The sequence below is a fragment of the Caretta caretta genome, chromosome 12 (genome assembly GCF_965140235.1).
Source record: "Caretta caretta isolate rCarCar2 chromosome 12, rCarCar1.hap1, whole genome shotgun sequence".
In the NCBI taxonomy this organism is placed as follows: domain Eukaryota; kingdom Metazoa; phylum Chordata; order Testudines; family Cheloniidae; genus Caretta; species Caretta caretta.
In genome coordinates, this window is record NC_134217.1 from 21,686,039 (window position 1) to 21,700,424 (window position 14,386).

General features: G+C 38.2%; 1 protein-coding gene across 15 annotated transcripts in view; it reads left to right on the plus strand.

Moving 5' to 3' along the window:
- The window catches only part of ZNF536 (zinc finger protein 536), a 406,360-nt gene that overhangs the window by 132,279 nt on the left and 259,695 nt on the right, over positions 1-14,386 (plus strand). Inside the window, exon 1 of one of the 15 annotated variants that reach the window (XM_075118398.1) lies at positions 9,351-9,473. The exons of the other annotated variants lie outside the window; for them this stretch is intronic. The gene's annotated coding sequence lies outside the window, so the exon portion shown is untranslated. Of the gene's footprint in view, positions 1-9,350; positions 9,474-14,386 lie in introns of those variants that run through there. 15 annotated transcript variants of the gene reach the window in all.

The window sequence follows — 14,386 nt, forward strand, 5'->3', positions numbered from 1 at the left end:
TGAATCTGCAGTATAGCTCTGACTTCAGTGGTGCCAGGATTTCACCCTCACTCTCTCTAGAAAGCCATTCTAAACTCCATATATTCTGTTGGGATTATGTGCCACCCATTTCACTGGGACTAATTTAACCTTTTCCCAGCAGAATCCACACCTGCTAACGGGGCGGAATGGTTCAAGCAAATACCACCAGCCTGTTAAACTAACCAACACATTTGTTAATTGACAAGACAATATACAATTCAAAATTCACTTTTGGCAAATATTCAGGTACTGGTACTCACAATTCACTTTTCATAAGTGTTCAAGCTAGCAAAGATGGTTTGCTGGAATATTAACAGATCCAAATCAAAAGGGCAATATAATACAAAATTATTGAAAATATGAATGAATATGAATGGGAAATGTTTTAGAATACTTGCCCATCTCTGACAGGTTTCAGAGTAGCAGCCGTGTTAGTCTGTATTCGCAAAAAGAAAAGGAGTACTTGTGGCACCTTAGAGACTAACAAATTTATTTAGCATATGCTTTTGTGAGTAGCTCACGAAAGCTTATGCTCAAATAAATTTGTTAATCTCTAAGGTGCCACAAGTACTCCTTTTTGCCCATCTCTAAAGCTTTTGTTTGGGTTTCACTGAATCTAGATTCTTTGTAGGGGCCAATAGCAACACTGTTATGCCTCCCAGACCTATTTGTGTTGAAGGACATAAATTTTAAGCAAGACTTGGATTTACTATTGGTCCTTTTACCTTGACATAATTGCCACTGAGCAGAATAGCGCATTCTAGCTATCCACATTCTACTGGATTTATATTTAATTTTGGTGCCCCCTTGTCCTTCTTTAGGTACACACTAAAACATTCACCTAGCCACAGATTTTTTTCAGAGCTGCTGAGCACCCTCAACTCCAGCTGACTTGAATAGAAGTTGAGATGCTCAGCACCTCTGAAAATCAGACGCAGTGGCTGATGCCACCAATTGAGATTGTAATTTGCATAATTGATAAAGAATACAACTATGCTTTTCTTAGTATCCTCATACAGAATTTTCCTTTTCTTTACCACGTCCACTTAGCAATGATCCTGCCAGATAGGGTGCAACATTGTCTTTTGGAAAAGAAGCCTCCCTGCCTCACTAGGCCACAGTGCAGTAGCTGTTGAATCCAGACTGTTTTCTTTCCAAAGTAAATGAACACTGGTTCTGATCAACAAATGATGATGATTGTTAGTATGGGTTTAACCACACCTTATATAAGTTACCCAAACTCCTTGGATATGCAACATTAGGCAGGCAGTTTCATCAGATCAGGTGACATTTTTGTCTCACTTTTACAGTGTGAAACATTGCCCCAGGCCCAGAAATGGATCTTATACAAGGTTAGGCAATAGACAAGCAACCTAGACAATCTGAAAAAAATATTGCAATCAAATAATAGGAGACCCTAAACTATTTCACTTGACACTTGCATGGTTGAGGTGTGTTTTCGAAGCAGTGTGGACTGAGCACAGGACTGAGAGTTCTAGTTTTCACTCCATTAGTAACACATTGTGAGTGACGTTCTGGAGAAATGCATAGTGCTCAAGTAATCAGGCTACATCTAGCTATCTGTGCACTAGAGTAGTAGACACTGTCATTTCCTGCCTCTTATTCAGGGTTTGCAGCCACAAGATCTGTGTAAGTGTGGATTCAGTGATCTCCTTCTGACCAGTCCTCACTGCTTCCCTCTGTGACACATGTTCACCTCCTGAAGGCTCAGCGGGTACAGAATGAGCTATTGTGCTCATGGGTTTCTGTGAAGCACTTTGGATGATTTTGCGTTAGGTGAATTTCATCTTGTGTGTGTCTAGGCAGGGCAGGTAACCTCACAGTGTCTATTTTCCATTTGTAGCATGTGGATAATTATACTTATCTACCCCACATGGGTGTTGTGATGGCTAATTAGTTAATGTCTGTTCAGCACTTTTATCATACACAGCGCTATATAAATACTAAGCAGTTTTTGCTGTAATTATTATTATTTCTTATTATTTGTTGCTCTTTAAATAAAGGACTTTGATGATTCAGTGGGAGTTTTGCCTCCGTAAGCATGGCATGATTGGTTCCTAGACTTAAGTGTTTCAAACGAGGGCTTATATTTTTATAGTGAATAACATAGTTTTATGCTAATATCAGTTGATTAGTAAACCTATTTGAAAAGTAGCACTTTTGTGCATGCATGGCAGTCTCAAAATCAGTCCAATTCAAAATGTTTTAGTTCAGAATATCCCTCAAGTGACACACTGAAGAAATCTACTGGCATAATGTAGTAATAAACCATAATAAAAAACATTGTATGTTAGTTGACTATTAGTGCATGCTTTGGGTGTGTTGTGAGCATTAGAAAAGGTTCAGTTGGCCAGTGGGAAAATGACTTTAGACATCAGTGGTTGAACTAGAGCCACGTGAAATTCAATAATGTGCTGTTCATGTCAAACTTTTTTCCAAACTTTCTTTCCTTCTGTGGTTCAAAGCTCCTGAATTTTAGATTTCTTGAATCCAAAGATTAAGTGACTCATCTGAAACTGAGACTCCTGAGGGCTTAATCCGTTAAGGAGACTTGGTCAGTGTGGCAACACCTAATGTTTAGGTGTGCTGCCAGCAAACAGAATCCACAGCCCAAAGAATGAATTGCCCAGTTTCTGCTGTACAATGCATGGGAAGAGTTAGGTGCTGAAGAATGGAATCCACAAAATGCCAACAAGCTACGTGAGAAGCCACCTGAGCAAGTCAATAAAAACTGCGTAAGTCCCCCAAGGGAGTTAGGCGCCTTAACCCATTCTCACAAAAATGAGGAGGAGGAGGAAGAGTCAGTGGTTGTGGTGGCAGTCCCCTGCTTTGTAACTCTTAGTCCACTGGTCAGAGCACTTCTTTGGAATATAGGACACTCAAGTTCAAGTTCCTGTTCCAATTAATTTTTAAATTATTTATGTTCCAGTGAATATTATTTTACAAAGTAGGACAGATTCCATTGGCTAGGACACTCTCTTGAGAGCTGGGAGACTTGGGTTCAAATCCTTGCTGCATGTAAGGCAGAGTGAGAAATTGAACTTGAGCCTTGGACATTCTGGATGAGTGCCCTGACCACTAGGCTAAAAGTTATGCATGGGGAGGGAAAAGGTGTTTTGTATGGGGCCAATCTGTTAGGAGGCTTCTGAGTTTTCCTACCAGCTTGGACCCTGGAGACAGGGGAATTTCCTACTTTGATGATTTCTTTGGAGCTAGGGATGAGCTAGATGCCAAGGCACCAAGACAGAGGCAGTGTGCGCATGCCCAGGGGCAGATTTTTAGGTACCTAAGGAACTTTCAGCATCTACAGGGTTAGGTGGCAGCCGAGCAGGGGTTTTGAGGATCCAGATTTTGGATTTAGGCACATAAGTGGTAGTTAAGCACCTAAATCCCTTTGGGGCTCTACCCCTGAGTTTCATATACTTTGCTGTGGCAACGATAAGTCTACTCAGGTTCATGCATGCATTGTGAGCCTTGGCAGAGTTTCACTTGGCTTTGGGTTTCTGAAGAAAGTTCTAAGCAAAGACATACTCGAGTCTGAGAATCCTACCTTTTACACTAGGGAACTCAAATAAACTAAACCCAGATCTCTAGCTTTCTTGTATCCCCAGCATGTACTCAGCTTGTCCCTCAGTGTCTTCTCTGGAGTGGACTCTCCATGTGGAGAGCTCTCCCCTCCCACTTGGAGAAGGGCCCAGTCCTCAGTCTCCTCCATAGGAGGAGGATGGTCCTCCTATCCAAGAGTACTGTGGAGCCCTCTTCATAGAGTCTGAGGTCAACATGTGGGGGGGAAGGAGTGGAGACCGGGTAGGCCAGGCCAAGGGGTAGATGAGTTAGGGGCACTGTTGGGCCCATCTGCATATCATCCACACTCTGGTCTACTGAGAATCCCAGGAAAAGGTAATGCAGCCTAAGGGTGTACTGTGTTTACCCTGAAGCCTCCCCTCGGGGTCCAGAGGTTGGTGCAGTCAGGGGAAAATCCCTGGTAGCATGGCTCCAATTGGGTAATGCTGCTATGTATGTCAGAGCTGGAGTTAAGCATGGGGCCTCTGTGAGAATGACCCTGACTTACTTTGTGGATTTCTGGTGATCTGCAGTCTTGTCTGTTAGGGCCAAATAATGTACCCCTAGTCAATGGTGTGATGTGACTAATTAGCCACTGGGGAATCCTCTTGGGTATTTCCTTCCTTTCGGCCTTTCCGATGGTGGTTTTTTTGTTTTGGTTTGGTTTTTTGTGGTAAGGGATGATCTGGTCCCTGGAACAAGCGTGAATAACTTTGATGGCTTTATTTTGTCTGAGTTACCTGGCCTGTAAGGGGTGAGTTTCAGGCTGTTATGCCTGTTGCTTTCTGAGGGTTTTGTGGTTGAGAACAAGCTTGGGAGAAAGATCACTCTTCTCTTTGATGGGGTTACTTTGAAAAATATATTTATGGGGTGAGTCTGCTGGGAAGGCAGAGTTTGGAACAGTCAAGATTGACGTGGTCCCAGTAAGACTGTACGGAGATGCATATCTGAGTTCTTTGGCAAAACTCCCATGAGCTTCCACACAGGAATGGGGCCAGTATTACACAGCTATTAGGCTTCAGTGAATATCAACTTAAAAGAGATTCTGTCTGAATAATTCTAAATTAAATGTCTAGTTAAGTACACTTAGGATATTTATTTTTAAGTGTGACCAAATTCTATTCCTCTAGCTGTCCATGCGTACATGCTCACTGCAATACTTACCTTATGATTTTCACATGAATTCACCTATGCATTATGCCTGGCAGCTATACAGATATCCATTTATGTGATCCATAATCTGTTTATTAGTGTTTTAGTACCTTGTTGCTATTAAGGTCAGTCAATTTAAGTTCCAACTATATGAAGTTAAATTTCAAAAGCATTTTTGTAAACTTAAGTTAAAAACTAAAAAAAAAAAAAAAAAAGTTTGCTTAAAATCTGTTGTAAAGGTGGGTGAAATCCTGGCCCCATTGAAGTAAATCGGAGTTTTAGCATTGATGTCAATGGAGCCAAGATTTCACCCAATATATTTTGAAGTATTAGCATTATTTCTACCACTTACAAAGTAGAGAGATTATATATTTTATTTTTTTTATTTCAGTAATACCTGCAAAAACTATTTTAAACAACAAATGCATGAATGTGTCATCCATAGGGAAACAGTTTCAGGCTGTGAATATCCGTTTCAGTTCATACATGAGATTGTAACATGCAAAAATTTATCAGGATGGTACTATCAGTACCCCAGTAAGTGAGTGTGAGTGAAGGTTGCTTTGGCTTGGGAAATAAGCATTAAAATGAAAGCCAACACCTCTCCCCCACTGAGTTATAAAAGATGATTTATGTGATTATTGTCTGTCTGTACAATAAGATAAGGAGATTCTCCAATGGCAGAAGGTGTGTGCAAGAAATTGAATATTATTTGCCTGTATCTCTTCTGTAATTCTTCAGCAATTTTTAGCGGGGAACCAATCCCAGAATTTCTTCAGTGAACATAGTTGGGGAAAAAAAGTGATCCACTTTCAGTTTAAGAGAAAATACCCTGTAATCGGCTGAATTGCTATGATAGAAAGTTTATTATTATGGGTATATAAACTAGCTGGGGGCTTAAACACTGAGCAGCTGGATAATTGAGCTAGCTCCTGGATCCAATTAAAAAAATCTATGTTGTGCCCACAGTAGGGGAATGGTCATAGCTGAGAAACTACTATATATTAGATTCTAACACACCTGTGGCATGTTCACTGTTATAAACAGTATGGCTTATAGAGCATTAAATCCTCTCATTATTGCCTTATATAAGACAGACACTTCAAGCAGTTCCACATTTATCTGAGATTACCAGTTAAACTCATTAAAAAGCATCTATGACTTGCTCACTCAATTGGATGTTGTCAGGATTTTAGTGTACTTCACCATCCACGACAGTGTCTTTGATTAGTGAAATTATACTTTTTGGGAAGACTTTCTCTAACTTAATTATGATTCTTTGTAAAGTCAGTATATTTTACGATTTTGGGTATTCAACTATTATACCGTGTGTCAATCTAAAATAAAACTATGTGTTTTGGGCTTTTTTTGTTTTTGTTTGTTTGTTTTTGGATTTTTTTGTTTTATTTTTGGGGATGGGGATTGGAAGAAATGCATCATAAATATTTTGGGCTTTAGCGAAGTTCAGTCTCTGACAGTGATCACAAATGATTGTACTATGCTATTGGTTACTGGTGACATACATTGTTTGGAAATCTCTATCATTAATATTTCCTTTTAATTTATATCAAACTACTGAACAGGAAAACTTAGACTCAAAACGTGGTAACTCTGTCTCACTGCTACTCTCATCTTCTCTTTCTGATTCTTTCCATATGTTTATTACACTCGGTGCATCTTGCCTCAAATTTGTACCCAGTCCTGAAAATAGGTACACATGTGAGTAACCTTACTCAGGTGAGTAGTCCCACTGAACTCAGTGGGGCTATTTGCATGAGTAAAGCTACTCACATGGGTAAGTTGTGTTTGCAGGTCCAGGGTCTTAAGTTGTAAGCTGTCCAGGACAGGGACTGTCTCATATTAGCAGGTTGTTCTGTGCCTCGCCAGAGTGAAGCCTAGCCCTAACTGAGATCTCTAGATACCACTGTTATACAAATAATAATACTAGTTAACATCATTTTTGTCCACAAATCAATCAAAGAAATGAAGGCAGCAGACATAACGAATATGCTTGTCTTTTGTATATATATAAAAGTTGTTTGCTGAAATATTTAACCATTGTTGCAACAATCATCAATATTAATACTTATCAGCAACATGTTAACCAAGCCAGCAGATAAAACATCTGTTAAAAAGAAGTAGGAAAAGAGGAATAATAGGCTTGTGGAATATTAATACTGTCCAGATATTTATTATTAAGCACTTATTTTGTCTGTGTTTATTTTTAATAATCATCTGTAATATTACTTTGCAAAAACCTGTAATTGCTTCTTAATTTCAAATCCCGGTTCTTTTGTGCTGTATACAAAGGTAGTATATTTCTGTATTTATTGTTCACAGCACTCTGTGTAAAAAATCATGTTCATTTCAAGAAGCTGTTATGGTATTGATTCTGGTAAAGACTTCCATTAACTGACCAATCTAAATCTCATAAGTGATGTCAGGATAGTTACGCATTTGCTTGGTTCAAGTATTCAGCCATTATGTTAGAATGCAGGCAGTGTCTGAATATGGCTGTTAAATTATTTCTAAATACTGAACCAGAACAGCTTAACAGTTCTGCAGTTTGAGACTGACACAAAAATGACAATCTGCCACCTCTTTGTTTTTTAAATATTAACGTTGTATTGGGATAGTATTTTTGGAGTAAAAACCTGTGGCACGAGAGGATAAGTGACATAAACAAAGGCAGCTGGGCTGCATGAAATAATGGAACAATAAGGCCCTTACAGCCGTTCTCATCACTCCAGTATGTTAATTAGCATTCTGTTGTGGCCGCAACACTGAAAACATGTAATCTGTATTGGTGTACTGTACAGCTGTGAACACACATTCGTTTTTGTTAGTCCCTAGAGTTAGTCTTGCCATTGGCATATGTGTGTGGGCCAAAAGTCAAACTATCACCACTAAAATAGCATACTATAGAAGCAAAATATACTTTCCCTTTTCTTCTTCTTTTTATTTTTCATGGTAACCTGTGATGTAATCTGGTGATACAGCATCTGTCTCACTTTCATTCGCCCCCCTCGGCCCCAGATATATTTAAGGGCAACATAATCATTTGAGATAAATGATTCAGGCAGTAAATGTGCTATAAGTAATCCAGTTAAAAAGAAAATCGTACTCCTAAATAGAATGTTAAAAAAATCCTCCGTAAAGAACTATATTGGTATATCATATAAGTTTTTGTGGTGAAAGCTAATTCATAAAATTAAGGTCTAGAAAATAAAAAGGGTATATTTGGGGGAAAGAAAGTTGAGAGAGAGTCTACAGTGCATTGATGAATACTATTGCATCAGCACGGGACTTGTATTTTATTTTGATGCAAGCACCGTCAAATAATCAACATAAATAATTAAGAAAACGGTGAAAAGATATAACATTCTTATCCACTTTTTGGAGAGTTTTCAGTAAAGTCAGAATCCCAACCTACTATGTCCATGTTAAACTTTATTTGTCAGAAGCTGGAGTTGGTTATGTGATGGAGATTTGATGGGCGTTCATTCAGCCTTTGAAGTGGCTTGAATTTCTCTGTAACACTTCTGAAATCTGTTAAGTACACTTACCCCTTCTTTTGGAAGTATTTACCTTGGAAACTTACCTTTTGGAGCATAAATTAGATTTTGAATTAAATAATATGATTTCTAGCATTTTCTTTTAAGCATACCTTTACACAGTGGATATTCAGTTGTCAAAGCTATTTGCCAGCCTCCATTTATTACTGCATTGTGATGATCTTGGTGTTCAAAATAAGACTAGGAAATATTTTTCTTAGAAAATAACTTGCAGTGCTCTTGGGTGAATACATCCTTTATCCATACTCAGATGATAAGAGTGAAGGTTTAGCTCATATTTCTACACTAATCTACTTCAAACTTGATCTTGAAAAATTACCCTCATTGCACAAAGAAAATGCAGCATTTAAGTCACCATGCTGATCAAATTTTGTTCTGCTTTTTTGACTGTGGAGGGAACAAATTGTTCGGTGCTTCTGTGATGTGAACCAGTGTCCACTGGGGAATGGAGTGAGGATTTTTTTTTTAAAAAAAAAACCCTCCCATCATTTTTTAACTCAAGTAGAATATAACTCTGTAATGAGGCAGTCAGATATATTATGGTAATATTGTATTTATATGCAAGGTATAAAAAGTTACACAAAACATTTAGCCTGATACTTTATGCTGCTATTATTTGACAATGTGATTATTTAGATTTCATATATTATTATTACTTTTATGTATGGAAAGAAAAAAATCAGGAATGGCTCTTTAAAAAATCAGCAGATATAAACTGCGCTCTGTCATTAGAAAAGAATAAGAACAAAAATAAATGTTAGTATCTCACTTCAAATTTTTCTTCAGAGTGGTAAAAGTATATAATTAATAGAAGAATTTTAGCTCCAGATGTGGCTATACTATAATAGAGCCTTATAAATGCTACAGAAAGAAAAATTGCTTGGAACGAATGAGAACCAAATCAAGAGCACACCTGGGTTTGACAAAGATTGCATTTACTGACTGCTGTGCTATCACATTACAGAGAAAGACCAAGTCTTTGGGAGCAGCTGTAGAGAAAGGCCTGGCAAATCTGCATGCAAATAGCAGCACATTGTTAACTTAATCAGATGCTGAGGAAAAGATGTGCCAGACCATGAGGATGATCTATAAACAAGTACAGAGTCCAGAGAGATTGTGAGGGCTAGGCAGATTGAAAAGGTATACCACAAGGGTTCTGTCCTTGGGTCATATTCTCTTCTTTTATGTTGTCTGAATGTTACTGCCATTCAAGCTATCATAATGTTTGTTATACCTCATTGTCGTAAATTTGTCAAATAGTGCTTGATTTATTCTTTGCAAAGATATAAATACTTTCTTATTAGTTCAGGAGTTTGGTAGCTCTTTGTTCTACAGTGGTATAGATATGGGTATTTTCTGAAGGAAACCGTGTATGACTCCATAACTCCAGTTAAATAATATTAGTGTTTAAATGTCTGGGTATATTGAACTAAGAAATAGTGCAGCATACTATACAAAGGAGAAAAAAAAGAAAGTAGCTTTCTATAGAGTGAAGTACCCTGATTAAATCCTTCCTTAAGAAAAAGTTGAAGACACCTGCTATTCGTATTATATATTAATGCTAATGGGAATATATGTTTAAAGTCTACTCCATCTTTAAGTCTAATATCATAAAAAAATAAAGAAGTAATACTATTTAATCACCCACAGCTTAATAGTGCCTTAGTTGTTTACTGCCATTGCACTAATTGCTCTGTACTAATGTGTTTTTGTGTGATTTCCAGTAGTGCTAAAAGAACTGAGATCCATAACCAATTAAAAATAGTGTTTTTATGTTTAAAATATATCTGTTGTAGAGTAGCAAATGAACAGAAGTATTTTTAAAAAAAAACAAGAAAGATTTGCCATAAGCATAGCTGCAGAGGAATAGGTAATTTTTATTGCATATTTTGCACAGTGACAATGGATAAACTAATGGACTAAAGGGCAAGCTAAAGAAACCTAAGTATTTTATACTGTGGGCCAGATTTTTCTCTCATACTGGTATAAATCAGGAGTAACTTTATTAAAGACAATGGAGTTACACCATGGTAAATGGGAGGAGAATCAGGCCTTCTGTTTCTGCAAATATCCTGACTTTTTATTTTTGGTACTATAACTTTTAAAATTCAAAACACATAGACACACTCCCCACTCCCCCCACCCCATATATAAATACTTCAGTTAGGTCTGATACAGGGAGAACAATACACAACAAGGAGACCGCAGTATCTAGCACTGTTATATAGGCAATTCAAGTTTGGGAAGGTGATTTGGATCCCAGGCTATATAGTAGAATTTGTGACAGAAATGATGTACGCAGGCTTGTAGGGGAGGAAGCAACACCATTTATATACTGTACCATACCCTGCCAGAGGGTTAATTGAGTAACATTGTTGTTGGTTCCAGAAGAAGCTAACTGTCTGAGACAGGGCACTGAAGTGGAGGCTGTCAGGGTGAGGGAGGTGAGGGGAAATTGGACATAATAGCATTAATAATAATAATTAAAACCTAAGTAACAAAAGAATGCATAAATAATATTTCAGTCTCTTGCTTTTTATTGCAGAATTAATATTCATATGGATGATATCTAAGCTATTCAGTATGATACTGACAAGACAAAAGCCACATTGTAGTGGGTTACATAGTTTATTACAACATGTTTGTTTCTGTGAATTTGGACCAGCTGAAAACAAACCATTAGTACAACTGAATTTTCTGTTGCCAGGCCTTCCATACAGGGTCCTTTATCAGCCTGGGATCCATACACTTACAGAGCGAGGACTTCACCTTATATAGGGGGAGATAATGAGATCAATTAGATTCTCAGCCATTGAACTGTAGACAGCTGTTGGTGCATAATAATCATCATTAGAGATGGGTGAATGTGGGATACGTGATTCACCAGACTACCCACAGGTATTTTGAAAATGCCAGATTTAACTCTTGAGTACTTGAGGCCAACATTTTCTCTGCCATCTCTCCTGGGACTATTGCTCATGAAAAAGGCACATTTCAGAGAATAGACTGGTGAGCTGTTACTCAGGGATGGAGGAAGTTGGGTAGGTAAAACTTACCAGTAGGTAGAAAGGAACCTTTCTCTTCAGTGCTACATGAAATTTCTGAACCTGCTAAGCCCATTATTAACCAAAATCATTTAAAACTATATCAGCTATTCTTCTCAGGTTTTGTTCTATTTTCTGTATGTTCACTACAATTTCTATCATAAAAGTGTATCCCTTTTAAGACTGATTAGATCCTCTCTTGGTGCATCCCAGACTTTCGAGGTCACCAGCTAGAAAGTTTTTTTTTCCTGTTTCCTTTTGCTCCAACTTATTAACCCATACCCTATCTGCCCAGAATATTCTAAACTATATTATAAAGGCCTGATCTGGAATTGCTTTTTGGATCATGGGCAATTTAACCTCATCCATGTTTTGTTTTTAACCTCTGAGTGTGCTCATCACCCTTTAAACCCTCACTAGTACCTTTAATACATGAAGTCATTGCTCTGTGGTCTGCACCATTCCTGTATTTTCCTTTTCCTTTTTTAAAGCCTGGTAGACTCTTAGTAATAATTGCTCACACTGTGTAATTTGTATATATAAAAAAGGTCTCTAATAGACTCTCTTTTTATCCTTGTACATCAGAACATTCCCCATGTTATGTGTCTGTATTTGTGAGTACTTTCTAACTAGGACCCTGTGTGTAGATAGTGAGGGCTGTAAATCAAATAAGATAAATTAAATATATATTAAGTAAGCTTTGGTTCAGTACCATAGGAAAATATTGTTCTTCTTTCACTAGAATTTCCCTTTCATTTTCATCTTTTAAAGTAAACTTAGGAGTACCTTTTCAAAGTGACACAATTTAATTTAACTGTAGGAAACCTATTAATATCTCCTGGAGTTAAATGGTTAAATCAGCATGGCCTAGATGGAGTAATGAGAATGAGAGAGGGAGTCAGGAACTTGTGAATTCTAATCCCAGCTACGCCTGTGACTCATGATATGTCCCAGGGCCCTTAACCACCTCTATTTTTTTTCCTCGGGACAAATCCTCTGCTGATGTGAGTGTAACTCTTGTTGAAGTCAGCGGAGGTTCAGCTGCTTATGCTAGCAGCAGATTTGGCCCTAATTTGGAAAGTACAGTACTTATGTATCTTGCAGGTTATTGTGAGGATTAATTAGTTAATGTTTGTACAGCACTCTGAATATATAAAGTGCTGCATAAGTGCTTAGTAATATTATTATTAAGTCCCCATGCATCACTTATTTACTTTTAATATCAGAGCAGACTATGGTTTTTGCTTTTGTGGACTAATAGAGCTAAGAAAGGAAGGAATAATACAGCTTACCATGGATCCAACAACTAGCAAAACAAAGTCTTATTGGCAAAATATGTTACATACAATATGTACACAGATAATATTCAGGTGACATCACAGAGTCCTGATATACAAATATTTATCTGTTTGCAAAGAGAATCCCAGCTTTAGAGCCCAATCCTGCACACAGTATTCTTGTGAGAACTCTGAGAGTTCTCATGAATAAACATATTTGCAAAAGTAAGGTTGTGGAGGGTTGGGGTCTAATATGGGGAGATTAAATTACCTCTTGACCTTATTGATATATGGCCCAGCTCTCCTTGAGAGGAGCAACCCCCTAGCTGCAGTTGGGGATCTAGCTGCATCACTGAAGGACATTATGGGGACTTCCTTACATTTGTTTTCCTGACATTCCTAAAAGCAAACTAAGGACACATATGCTAACAACATGTTGAATACCAAAGCAGTGCCTAGAGAGAACTCAGAGATCCCAATTATAGTCTCTCTCTTTGATTTTGAAGTCTGGATAGCACAGGTTCGTTAGAAAAATCTACACAACCATACCCTATCCTCTGCTCCACACTGACTGACAGCTAACAAAAGTTTCCAATAAAGTTTTTAACTAACCCATGCTATGCTAATTTCAAAGTCTGAATGCCCAATACTGATAACAAAACATTTTCTGGAAAATTTTGTGTATAATTTTGGATACAAACAAAATTAAGAATTCCCCCCTCTGCTTATTAACAATTTGCTCACTGAAGAGATGGCAACATTTGGAAAATCAATGGTTAATTAGGTTAAAGTTGGCTAGGTCAGTGGGGGGGTTAGTAAATGCTTGATTGTGATTGTTCTTTGGCCATTTTGTCCCTCCAGAGCATGCAAAGAATTCTGTTGTAATGCTTGTGAAAGGTTTCTGCTTTTGAATGAGCTAGTTGAGATTTTGTGTAAGAATTTGCCTGTTACTCTTTCATGTAAAACTGGGAGACTTCCATGTTCACTTTAGTTTTTAACTTGTGAGACTTCCCTCCCTATTTCCACCAATGTTACCTCCTCCTTGTGCTGTTCAGGCATCACCCTGCATTCAGGCAGTTGCAAGCAATACTGCATAAGTAGGGACTATGCTGACTGCCACATCCCTCAGATGGTGCACCATCTTCCTCCCTGTGCCCTGGATCTGCTCTGTGGATTGTTGGGAGTGAGGAGGGAGCACGTCCTGCCATTGACTGGCCGCCTTATCCCTGTCCACTGTGTCCGTACTTTAGAGCCAGATCGCAGCTGTCCCTTAAGTTACTAGTGTACACTTTGTGGCTGCCAACTGGTACCTAGAAATTGACGTGAAAGTGAGCAATTGGCAAAAACTCCCGTCCTGAAGCTGGATAAACACAGTGTGTGCCCTACACATTTTACCAGCTGTGACTGAAACTGGGGTCTTTGTGGCCCATAGGCAGCTGCTTTACCAGCAAGCCAAAAGAGAATCTTCCTGTGGCTCAGCCAGTTGCAGCTGAGCTAAGCTCCTGTCAGCTGGAAGTCGCTTTTTGAACATATCTTACTCCAAAGTAAAGCTGCTTCCATAGAATAAGCTATAATAATGAAACACAAACAGAACATTAAATCAGGAGCTACTAACAGCATTGTGCTTATGAATAAAGGCTACCACCATGCCCTTTATTCACCTATTTGTACAAAGCTTGTGCTGTACCAGACATGAAGTAAAGTGTCCCACAATACTCCGACCCCTCCAGTA